Consider the following 13,615-nt stretch of genomic DNA (forward strand, 5'->3'; position numbering starts at 1 on the left):
AAGAAAAAAACACATGATGGCTATTGGATTCTTCCCATGGCTGTCTATTTTATAACACAATTTGATGTCAATAAAAAATAAATTGAATAAATCCTTCTTAGCCTAACTAGAAGCAGCTAACTAGAAGCAGGAGAAAATATTTTCCTGTTATCATCGTGTTTTATTATTAACAGCCTATTTTGAAAACAGTTTGTATGATCTTAACCAGCAAACACAGAAGAAAACAGTTTATGTTTTTCATCAGGCTTTGTTGCTTATCACCTGCAAAATTGTAATGTAGAAAGGTAAATTTCATAATATTCATTTTCTAGTTTAAAAATGTGTACAGCCCGTATAGCATGGGAAACAGCACATAATGTTCATGCTTTCAGATGTTATAAAATAGAGGTTTCGTTAATAGTTCCCTGAATCACTTAGCATATAACCCTGGCCGAGCACTGTCATACCACTCTGGCAGCTTTGATCAGCTTCGTCATTTTAGACAATTAATAGTTTTTATATTGATTGATGCATCAATCAAAGCCATTTTAATTTCAGAATTAGCATATTAAACTGTTCTGAGTTATAGTGTTAATATTCCCAGCAAAGACTAAATTAACATTTTATTGCTGTTAACCAGAGGTGAAACCTCGTAAAAAATTAGGTAATCTTGCCCAAACTTTACATTCCAAGCTGTTTAAATTTCAAGATGCCTAATCTATACCTATAAATGAAAGGAGGAAGTACATCTTCTTTACCTGCTGACAAAATTAAATGCCGGATTTCAAATGTTTAATGAAAGTTTTGACCTTCCATTAATATAACTATGTATTTAATAGCAAAGAAAATCTAACATGACGATTTAACTTCCTTAGTAAAAATTTATATAATGGTCATCAATTTACTTTAAAGATAAGCAAATGTAAAGAACTGAATATTAAAATTATATTCCTAATCCTCATCCAGTATTACTGATTATTTTATGTAACAGGTAAAGTTCATTTCAAATAATTTCTAAATTCATCACTGAAAGATGATAATTGGCTGAAAAGGAAAGCAGAACTTTATCATCTCTGTGACTGTAATTTGGTAAAGTTTTTTCTTAGCAACTTTCCTCAGGCAACAGTTATGCATTATGTTCATCCCAGAGAAATTCTGATTCCTGTCCCTTAGGGATTTACACAGCAAATGTCACATTTTCCATGTGCAGATAAATTCATAAATCAATGTGTACATCTCATATTGCCTGAAACTTTATAGCAAATTTTAATCAGCTATACACATACAAATTTTGCTACACTTCATCCACTGCTATGATAGATCAAATATAGCAGATGTAGCTGCATGACAAAGAAACATTACAATTAATGTCAGCAGAATCTAGATAAAATAACTTCTGAAAATGTGACTAACATTTTCTTACAATGAGTCAACCATATCTTCATCCTGTAAACTAAAGTGAGAAGATAATTTTGCTATTCATATGAGAACAGTGTTAGATACAAAAAAGAGATATTTTATCACTTCCCTAAAGTCAAATTCCTCTAGGAACCAGAGAGGACACATGCATAAGACCATAAGGATGGAGGAAGAGAAGGAAAGAAAAAGATTAGAGTATGCTTCATCTTGTCTTGTGACTTGTTGTGTCCTTTAAGTAGGAGAAATCGTTGAGACAATATTTTACACTGATCCAGATGTTTAATAAAACAAAATGAGATTGCTGACAAGGTAGCTTAGGAAAGAGGTAATGAGGCTGATCATCCAGAATGGGCTCAGAGTGTAATGACAAACTGTGTCCATATAAGGCATCAACACTGAGCCTGTATGACACTCTTCATTGGGGCAAGGGGATCAACACATCTTTTGGTGAGAGTGGATGTTGGCAGGCTGATTTTACAAAATGGTCTTCATCTTGGAGGAGGCAGAGGTTGCAATCAATGAAATACATAATAAGGACATAAATTTGCTTTTTCTGCCTCAGAGCATATGCTGACATCACCATTTGTGGATCTATAGAATGCCTGAGTCTTCACTACACAATACTGTTACTGACTAAAGGACATATTTTATGTGAAGAAAGTACATATATAGGCTCAAAGTCAACGTATTAAATTGTCTTACCGTGTTCTCTTTAAAGCATGCAGCTTGACAGAACAATAAGGCAGAGTGGTAAAGACTCAATTACAGATTACGCTAGGAAAACACATCTTACAATCCTGGAGTGTTGTGCTATAGGATACATTTTATGTCTTAAAACAAAGGTCAATATAGATGCCTTTCCCCACATGTCCAGGTTACCTAGATCCAGAGACCAAAAGATAGAAGTAGGAATGACCCTCTCACAAACATAATTAATGATAATAATAAATGTAATTTTTTTTTTATAATCCTAGTGTTCCTAAGAGATAAATGCTTCTAGCAGAGCAGAGTTGATTCTAATGAATTGAAAATTGACAGTGCCACCTTGCAATCTTTCACATCCTCACATCACTGAACCAAAGAATGAGTAAGTGATCCTATCTACCAGTCATGGCACAAAATTGGGGCCGGGAGGAATGATGTCTAGGATTAGAATACTGACTGGATTTCCACTTAGTATTCTCATGCCTGATGACACTGTCATTGGAACACTGTGCAAAGTCAGTGAAAACATGACTACTATGGCCTTGTGTTTCCCAAACTAAGAGATCATTTTTCTTTAACCAAACAAAAGCTAGAGCAGATACTAAGGGGGTACAGTTTGTGTACTGTATAGATATTCTGTTTATACCTCTAGATCTACTCTCCATCCTTCTCTGCCTTTCTCTGTGTACAAGATGTTTGAACTTCCATGGTTTTCATTTGAACTCAGTTAATAATGGTTTCTTTCAGGAAAGAGAGGGTGCGTGTTTTTTCCCTCTGTTTCTTACCATTCAGTCTGCAGTCTGACAGTTGCTGAATTCTCCCTAAGCTGCAGCTCTGTCTAGGCCTCATTCTCAAAAATAAAAAGCTGTCACTGGGTTGCAGTGAGTGTCCCATCCCTTGCCCTTTCAAGCCTGAAGGTGGCGATCATTCCCCACTGTTGCTGGATCCCATCTTTACACTTTTGTTGCTTCCATTGCTATAAATTCTATTTGTCAAAACTCTCTTCAAAATGCCTCATCTGTCCCAGTCAGATTTCTGACTAATAGTCATCATATTAAATGTCCCAAGGAAAATGGTGCATTGTATATAGCCAAGAGTAGTTCAAGAAAATCACAGGGGAAAGAATGGGAGGAATATAGAGAAAGGAGGCCAAGAATTAAATAATAAAGAGTATGATAAACCAAGAAAGACCTCAGAAGGCTAAAGCATAACTCAAAAATGGAGCAAAGACCTAAAAACAAGATGCAAAATGATAAAACTCCTGGAAGATAACATAAGGAAAAAACATAGAAGACCTTGGGTAGGGTGATGACTTTTTAGATACAACATCAAAGGCACAATCCATGGAAAAAAATAATTGATAAGTTGGATTTCATTAAAGTTCATATCTTCTGCTCTGCAAAAGAAATGTCTTTTTAGGACAGCGAAATATTGTATATGATACTCTAATGATGGATAGGCATCATTATACATTTGTCCAAACACAGAGTATACAACACCAAGAGTGAACCCTAAAGTGAACAATGGACTTTTGTCGATTATGATGTGTCAATGTAGGCTCATTCTTAATAAGAAATATACTATTCTGGAGCGTGATGTTGATAAAGTGTGAGGTGTTGCATGTGTAGGGGGCAGAGCATATTTGGGAAATCTCGGTACCTCCCCCTAAATTCTGTTGTAAATCTAAAGTTACTGTTTAAAAAAAGGGGGGGGGGGACTAATACATTCTCACGGAGTGATGGAGATGAAATAAGATGATGTATTTCATGAACAAGAACAATATCTAGCCCACAGAAAACCAGCATTCATAAATGATAATTCTCTTCCTTAGCTTTTTTTCCTCCATATAATAGGATGTTTAAGCTTCAGCTTAAACTAGCTCTCTTTTCTAGTTTACTAATTCTGAATTCAGGGTACAATGAAATGTATATGTGATGAACATTAATGTTCACATACTTGAAAAATGGTGCAATTTTTTATAATTAGCATGATATAAAATAGATTAATGGAATAATACTATAAACAATAAAGTCTCCTCTAATTTCACTACCTATAAAAAAGGACAATGTCAAGGAATGAGAAGACAAGACACAGACTGGGGGAGAATATTTGCAAAAGATATGCCTGATAATGAGTGTTTATCAAAAATATATAAAGAATATTTAAAACTCAACAATATGAAAACAAACAACCTAATTGAAAAGTGGGCTAATGACTTTAACAGACACTTCAACATAGAAGATATACAGATGGCAAATAAGTTTATAAAAAGGTGCTCTACATCATATGTCATCAGAGAAATGCAAATTAAAACAATGAGATGCCACTACACACCTATTAAAATGGCCAAAATCTGGAACACTGACAATAACAAATGCTGACAAGGATGTAGAGCAATAGGAATTCTCATTCACTGCTGATGGGAATACCTGATGTGTACAGCCACTATGGAAGGCAGTCTGGCAGTCTGGCAGTCTAAACATACTCTTACCTAAGGTCCATCAGTCATGTTCCTTAGTGTTTGCTCAAAGGAGTTGAAATCTTACATTCAAGCAAAAACCTGTACAGAGATGTTTATAGCAAACTTATTCATTATTTTCAAAACTAGAAAGAAACCAAGGTGTCCTTTGGTAATTGAATAGATAAATAAACTGTGGGGGACACCTGGATGGCTCAGTCGGTTAAGTGTCAGACTCTGGATTTCAACTCAGGTCATGACCTCAGGGTCTTGAGATGGAGCCCTGAGTCCTGCTCCATGCTGAATGTTGAACCTTCCTGGGATTCTCTCATTTCCTCTCCCTCCGCTCCTCCCCATTACCTCACTCATGCTCTTTAAAATATGAAAACAAACAAATATACTGTGATACATCCTAACTATGGAATATTATTCAGCACCGAAAAGAAAGGAGCTACCCAGCCAAGAAAAGACAAAGAGGACTTAAATGTAAATGGTTAAGTGAAAAAAGCCAATCCAGTAAAGGCTATATTGCATGATTCCAACTATATAACATTCTGCAAAAGGCAAAACTATTAAGACAGCAAAAGAGTCAGTGTTTGCCGAGTGTTGGGGTGAGGAAGAATGCATAGGCAGAGCATATATGACTTTTAAATCACTGAAACTATTCTGTATAATACTACGTGCTGGATACATCTCATTCTACATTGGTTCAAATCCACAAAATGTAGACCATTAGGAGTGAAACTTTAAGTTATCTATGGACTTTGGAGATTAATGTGCTTGTTACTGTAGATTCATCAGTTGTAACAAATATATCATTCTGGAGGGTGATGTTAATGATAAGGGAGGCTATGCATTTGTGAGAGCAGGAGGTATATGAGAAATCCCTATACCTTCCCGCAGTTTTGCTATAAAACTTCTTTAAAAACATAAAGTCTTAATTAAAAAAAGAAAAGAAAAGATTAAAAGGGGAAAAGGGGGAAAGCTAATATATTTTAAAATCCTGTTTTTAAGTATCTAATACATTATGAAGCACAAAACCTTATGTTCCAAAACAAATAATGGCACTTTAGAGATATTGCTCTGCTTGTACAATGAATTCATCATCTCCATAAGATGGATCTGCTATTGCATTTTAGTCTGTCTGTCTTGAAGACAATTTGTTCTCTTTAACTGCCAGACTGGTAGGGGTCAAATCAATAAGTGCATCAGTAAATGCACTTCTAATGAGCTCAGTTCTAAACTTCAGACTATCAGTACTTGGAGTAGTATTGTTCTTGGAGGAATGACTAAAGATGGAATATTTGACTAGCATGCCATACACCAAAAATACATGAACTGTCTTATTCTTCATACTACATTGTGCCTTAAGGCAACTATTCTAGCTATCTCAGAATTTTTCTCTTTCAAAATCCCTGGCACTTGTCAATTTTACAAATAACTGAAATACTGTAAGCATGCAGGCCAGGATTTGTGTCAATTTGGACATATGGATGAGATCTGATATTACCAAAAGGTCAGTAACATAACAAAACAATTTCCTCAGCAAGATGAATACAAATTTTCTAATTACTTTAAATTTAAGTTCAAATAGCACTTTTGAAATATTCAATATTAATTATAAGAACGTTTTGTTTAAAACTTTAAGATTAAAACATAAACTTTTATGTGTGTATGTCTTGATAAATTGGTCTACATCTTTATTTTTATTGCCTTAATTTTTAACGGAGTTATAATTTATATTCAGTAAATTTCACCCCCCCACAGTGATACAGTTCTAGAATTTTGAAAAACAAATGTAGTCATCAGACCCAATGAAATTTAGGTCTCCCACTCCTCTGCTATTTTGTCACTATCTCAAAAAGTTGAAAATAGAGCTACCCTATGTCCCAGCAATTGCACTACTGGGTATTTACCCTAAGAATACAAATGTACTTGTCCAAAGGGGCATGTACACCCGAATGTTTATAGCAGGAGATTACAACAGCCAAACCATGGGAAGAGCCTTGATGTCCATCAACAGATGAATGGATAAAGAAGATGTGGTATATGTATACAATGGAATACTATGCAGCCATCAAAACCCCCAAAATCTTGCCATTTGCAAAGATGTGGATGGAACTAGAGGGTATTATGCTAAGTGAAATAAGTCAATTGAGAAAAACAATTTTTTTAAGATTTCTTTATTTATTCATTTGACAGATCACAAGTAGGCAGAGAGGCAGGAAGAGAGAGAGAGAGGAGGAAGCAGGCTCCCCACTGAGCAGAGAGCCCAATGAAGGGCTCAATTCCAGGACCCTGAGATCATGACCAGAGCCAAAGGCAGAGGCCTTAACCCACTGAGCCACCCAGGTGCCCCGAGAAAGACAATTTTTTTTAAGATTTTATTTACTTATTTGACAGATAGAGATCACAAGTAGGCAGAGAGGCAGGAAGAGAGAGAGGAGGAAGCAGGCTCCCCACTGAGCAGAGAGCCCAATGAAGGGCTCAATTCCAGGACCCTGAGATTATGATCAGAGCCAAAGGCAGAGGCCTTAACCCACTGAGCCACCCCGGTGCCCCGAGAAAGACAATTTTTTTTTTAAAGATTTTATTTACTTATTTGACAGATAGAGATCACAAGTAGGCAGAGAGGCAGGTAGAGAGAGAGAGGAGGAAGCAGGCTCCCTGCTGAGCAGAGAGCCAGATGTGGGGCTCAATCCCAGGACCCTAGGATCATGACCAGAGCCAAAGGCAGGGGCTCTAACCCACTGAGCCACCCAGGAGCCCCGAGAAAGACAATTTTTATATGATCTCTTGAGAGGCAGGGCAGGGGGTTACAGGGGGAAGGGAGGGAAAAATGAAACAAGGTGGAAAAAAATGAAACAAGTCACCACCATGACAATCAGGAAAAATACAATTTCTATCACATTGAAGAAGTTCCCTTCTTTCTTTTTTTTTTTTTTAAAGATTTTATTTATTTATTTGACAGACAGAGATCACAAGTAGGCAGAGGCAGGCAGAGAGAAAGGAGGAAGCAGGCTCCTCGCTGAGCAGAGCCCAATGCAGGACTCGATCCCAGGACCCTGAGATCAAGACCTGAACCGAAGGCAGCGGCTTAACCCACGAGCCACCCAGGTGCCCCGAAGATGTTCCCTTATTTCTTAATTTATTATGAATTTTAAAAATCAGGAATGAGGTCGAATATTTTCAAGTGATTTTTCAGTGTCTATTGAGAAGACTACATAATTTAAAAAAATTGTATTGGTTAATTGGTGAATGACAAACATTGATTTTACTTTTTTTTTTTAAGATTTTATTTATTTTATTTGACAGAGAGAAATCAGAAGTAGGCAGAAAGGAAGGCAGATAGGTGGGGGGAAGCATGCTCCCCACTGAGGAGAGGGCTCGATGCGGGGCCCAATCCTGGGACCATGAGATCATGACCTGAGCCGACGGCAGAGGCTTAGCCCACTGAGCAACCCAGGCACCCCAAGCATTGATTTTCAATGATTGAACCTAAATTGCACTCCTACATGAATCAGAGCTGATCCTGATATACTATTCTTTTTATATACTGTTGGATTTGATTTGGTAATATATTGTTAAAGATTTTGCATCTGTGATTATGAGGGCTATTTGTCTCTAGTGTTCCTTTTTTTAAATTTATTTTTTATTTATTTTCAGTATAACAGTATTCACTATTTTTTCGCCACACCCAGTGCTCCATGCAATCCGTGCCCTCTATAATACCCACCATCTGGTACCCCGACCTCCCATCCCTCTGCCACTTCAAACCCCTCAGATTGTTTTTCAGAGTCCATAGTCTCTCATGGTTCACCTCCCCTTCCAATTTCCCTCAACTCCCTTCTCCTCTCTAACTCCCCATGTCCTCCATGCTATTTGTTATGCTCCACAAATAAGTGAAACCATTTAATAATTGACTCTCTCTGCTTGACTTATTTCACTCAGCATAATCTCTTCCAGTCCCGTCCATGTTGCTACAAAAGTTGGGTATTAATCCTTTCTGATGGAGGCATAATACTCCATAGTGTATATGGACCACATCTTCCTTATCCGTTCATCCGTTGAAGGGCATCTTGATTCTTTCCACAGTTTGGTGACCATGGCCATTGCTGCTATAAACTTTGGGGTACAGATGGCCCTTCTTTTCACAACATCTGTATCTTTGGGGTAAGTACCCAGGAGTGCAATTCCAGGGTCATAGGGAAGTTCTATTTTTAATTTCTTGAGGAATCTCCACACTGTTCTCCAAAGATGCTGCACCAACTTGCATTCCCACCAACAGTGGAAGAGAATTCCCCTTTCTCCACATCCCCTCCAACACATGTTGTTTCCTGTCTTGCTAATTTTGGCCATTCTAACTGGTGTAAGGTGATATCTCAATGTGGTTTTAATGTGAATCTCCCTGATGGCTAGTGATGATGAACATTTTTTCATGTGTCTGATAGCCATTTATATGTCTTCATTGGAGAAGTGTCTGTTCATATCTTCTGCCCATTTTTTGATATGATTGTCTGTTTTGTGTGTGTTGAGTTTGAGGAGTTCATTATAGATCCTGGATATCAACCTCTTGTCTGTACTGTCATTTGCAAATATCTTCTTCCATTCCGTGGGTTGCCTCTTTGTTTTTTTGACTGTTTCCTTTGCTGTGCAGAAGCTTTTGATTTTGATGAAGTCCCAAAAGTTTATTTTCGCTTTTGTTTCCTTTGCCTTTGGAGACATATCTTAAAAGCAGTTGCTGTGGCTGATATCGAAGAGATTACTGCCTATGTTCTCCTCTAGGATTCTGATGGATTCCTGTCTCACTTTGAGGTCTTTTATCCATTTTGAGTTTATCTTTGTGTACAGTATAAGAGAATGTTCTTTTTTTAAAATAATATATATGATTGTGGCATCAGAGAAAAGCTTAGATAGTCATTTGAGAAGTTTCTTGTAAGCTATCTATATTAATACACTCATTGTTAGATTCTAGTAGAAAGTCATGGTTGTTTTGTTTTGTTTTCTTGTTCTGACATGTCTATTTATTTCTATACTGTCAATTTATGTCTTTAAACACTTTAAAATAATTGTGTCACTTAGTTCTATCTTCCACAGTTTCTGATGTGAAATCTATTATCATTCCAATCATTGTACCATTATTTTTCTTGGGCTGCTTTCAAGATTACCTCTTGGAAATTTCTCACGAGTTTGATTATGATGTGTCTAGGTATGGATTTCCTTGAGTCTATTGTGCTTGAGGTTCAGTTATATTATTTAAATCTGTAGATTTGTGTTTCTTACTAAATTGAGATATTTATGAATATTACTTCTTCAAAATAGTTTTTTGGTATTGCAGTTCATATATGTTATTTAGGGTAGAGCATCTACTTACAAAATAATGCAAGTTTGTAGAAAACAACTTAATACTACATGTCGAGAATATTAAAATAATTCAATTATCCTTTTAAAAACTATCCTAAGTAAATAATTAGAACAGTGATCAAGTACTTATAAATGAAGTAAACTTTTCTAATATTATGCATGAGGACAGAACTTTGAACCACATATAAACATTCAGTAATAGTACTTTCAGTAACAATAAGTAAAGTTATACTCAGTTAAATATTTATTGAATGTTCAGATGATGTATGTGGCTTATGCTAAATATCACTAAAACACACAAATATAAGACCTTTTCTTTGATCCCTAATTAGAAAGATAGTGAAGAAATTATCCCTTGAAAATAATTGGTCTAAAGGTTGATCACTTCCAGGATCTCAAGATTATTTTAATGTATCATTGGATTCAGTTTATTAGTATTTTATTGAGAATTTTTACATTCATGTTCATGAGGGATATTTTTAGTGGAGTCTTTATCGGTTCTGGTATCAGGATAATGCTGGCCTTAAAAAATGAATTTGGAAGTTTTACCTCCTTTTCTATTTTTTGGAATAGTGTGAGAAGAAAATATAGTAAGTCTTTTTTATTTTTTATTTATTTTAAAAATGATTTTATTCATTTATTTTTGAGAGAGAGAGAGAGAGAAAGCACAAGCAGAGGAGAGGGGCAGAGGGGAATGCAAACTTCCTGCTAAGCAGGGAACCTAATGTGGGATTCTGTCCCAGGGCCCCAGGATCATGACCTGAGCTGAAGGCAGATGCTTAACCGACTGAGTCATGCAGGCACCTGATTGTCGGGGACTGCCTCTGGCCTGGAAAGTCCCCGCCATTACAAGAAGGTGCTTGGCTCACTGCTAGCAAAGTACACTGCAAGTATACAATGAACTTTCTGGTGAAGCCCGCCTAAAGGAGGACATAGTTATTGGCTGTATCAAATTTAATCAGCATAGTAACAGGACTCTCATTGGCTCTCCCCATTGCTTGACCCCTTATTGGTCACCCTGCTGTATATAAGCTAAGGAAGTTGATTAAATAAACGGAAATGAAGCATTAACACCATACCAGGCTCGTTGTCGTCCTTGCAGGCCGAGGGCGACAAATGGTGCTGAGACCCGGGAAATATTAAGAAAAACAGAAAAACCTTGCAAGGGAGAAGTCCACAGGTAAGCGGGGAAGGGACCACGATCAAAGTGGTGGGAATCTTGTACAAGACCACAATAAGAAGCGGGGCGGCCTTAGAGCCGGGATTTAATAAGTCCGCAATAAGAAGCGGGGCGGCCTTAGAGCCAGGATTAAGCAGCGAGTATACACGGAACAGCCATTAGGTTGGGATTCTAATTATGGGATCTGGACTGTCAAAGTCGAGGTTAGAGGGTTCCCTAAAGGACCTTCTAAAGGCCAATGGCACGCCATTAAAAACGAAAACTGCTAGGACATTCTTGAATACAGTTGAGACAGTGGCGCCTTGGTTTCTGGACGAGGGCTTGCTAAATATCCCCCAATGGGACCAGTTAGGTGAGGATTTTAAGAAGAGGGATAAAAATAAACCATTGCCGCTGGGAACGTTAGCTATATGGACTCTAGTCAGAGGGTGCCTGGGAGGATATAAGCCGAAATGTGATTCAGTTATTCAGGAGGGCGCTGAGGCACTCGAGGAAGTTAAAGAAGAACGCTCATCTCGTGCTTCGGAAAGGAGTAGTTCTAGTGAAGGGGAAGAAGAAATGTCGGGGGAGGAGCTAGAGTGGAAGTTCAAATTAAAACCAGACCCTCCCTGTTCAGCAGTGACCCCTAGTGCTCCGCCTCCTTACAATCCCCTGGCGGGGGAGATAACATGTAAATGTCATCCCTCTGCTAATGAGGATTGGAAGACCGCATGGAGGGGGGCCAATAGCAGCTCGATTTTCCCAATTCTAGAGGACCAAAATCATCAACGGTATCACCAGCCCTTGGAATTTAAATTAGTTAAACAATTAAAGGAAGCGGTCATGCAGTATGGCCCTCAGGCAGCATTTACTATTTCTCTAGTGGAGTCCATAGCAGGCATGAATTTAATCCCCGAAGACTGGGGGAATTTAGCAAGGGCAGCCCTCTCTGGAGGGCAATATTTGGTCTGGAAGACAGCATGGCAAGAGCATTCCCAGGATGTTGCACGGCGTAATGCCGCGGCAGGCAATCCACAATGGAATCTGGATATCCTTATGGGCATGGGGCCATACACTGGTAAACATGACCAACTGCAATACAACCCTGCCGTATACATGCAGATTGCGGCTGCCGCTACCAAAGCATGGAAAACCCTCCAGGGCAGTGGGGACTTGCAGGGTCAACTATCTAAGGTGATACAAGGACCAAATGAAGCATATGCTGATTTTGTTGCAAGATTGATGCAAACAGCTGGGAGAGTATTTGGGGATGTTGACACAGCCATGCCTCTAATTAAACAACTGGCCTATGAGCAAGCCAATAAATGGTGTAAAGAGGCCCTTAGGCCATGGAAGGCTAAAGATTTAAGCACATACATTAAGGTATGCAGGGATATTAATGACAGTGTTATTCAAGGACAAGTACTTGCTTCAGCCATTACTCAAGGCCTTCAGGGCATTCAGCTATCCCAACGTAAGGGCGCTAAAGGAAATTCTGGGGAATGCTACAAATGTGGAGCTCAGGGGCACTTTAAGCGAGAATGTCCTGACAGCAAGGGTCCCCCAACAGTAAAGCAACCTGGCATATGTCCTAGGTGTGGCAAGGGTACACACTGGGCGAATGAATGTCGCTCAGTAAAAGATATTCAAGGTAATCCACTACCCCCAAGGAATTCAAAAAATGGGAAATGGGGCCCATCACCCCAGGGCCCTCAAATGTATGGGGTGCTTCAACAGGTAGCCCGCACGCATTACCCGCCAACGAGCCAAGGCGGGCTACAAAAGGAAGCGCCGGATTGGACATCCACACCACCACCAGACTTGTACTAACCCCCGAGATGGGAACCCAGGTGGTGGAATCGGATTTTAAGAGCCCACTGCCTGTGAACACTGTAGGCCTATTATTAGGGCATAGCTCCACAGCCCTTGCTGGATTAATAGTACACCCCGGAGTAATTGATGCTGATTATACAGGAATAGTCAAAATATTAGTGTCTTCCCCTCGTGGCATTACAGTTATCAGTCCAGGTGATAAAATAGCACAAATTATAGTGTTACCAAGCTGTCATAAACTATTCCCCAACACAGAAAAATCCCGTGGACAGAGGGGTTTTAGCTCCACTGGCCCGCCCCTCGCATGTCTAACACTTGGAATGGAGGCTAGACCTCTTTATTCTCTGTGGATCAGAAATAAAAAATTTATGGGCCTTCTGGATACTGGGGCTGATCGTAGTATCATTAATGAAGTTGATTGGCCAAAAGATTGGCCCCTACAAAGGGCTGATCAAACCCTTAGAGGCCTAGGGGTTGCCCAAAGTCCTATGTGTAGTGCTGCTACATTACCATGGAAGGATGATGAAGGTCATAGTGGCCTGGTTCAGCCATATGTACTTAAGATCCCTATATCTCTCTGGGGAAGAGACATTCTTACTCAAATGGACCTAAAATTGACTACTGAAGCCTTTTACAGTGAGAAAGCTCGAAACCTCATGACTAAAGCTGGATATTCAGGTATTGGAGGATTAGGGAGG

This window comes from Mustela erminea, chromosome 4 (genome assembly GCF_009829155.1).
Source record: "Mustela erminea isolate mMusErm1 chromosome 4, mMusErm1.Pri, whole genome shotgun sequence".
NCBI classification, from domain to species: Eukaryota; Metazoa; Chordata; class Mammalia; order Carnivora; family Mustelidae; genus Mustela; species Mustela erminea.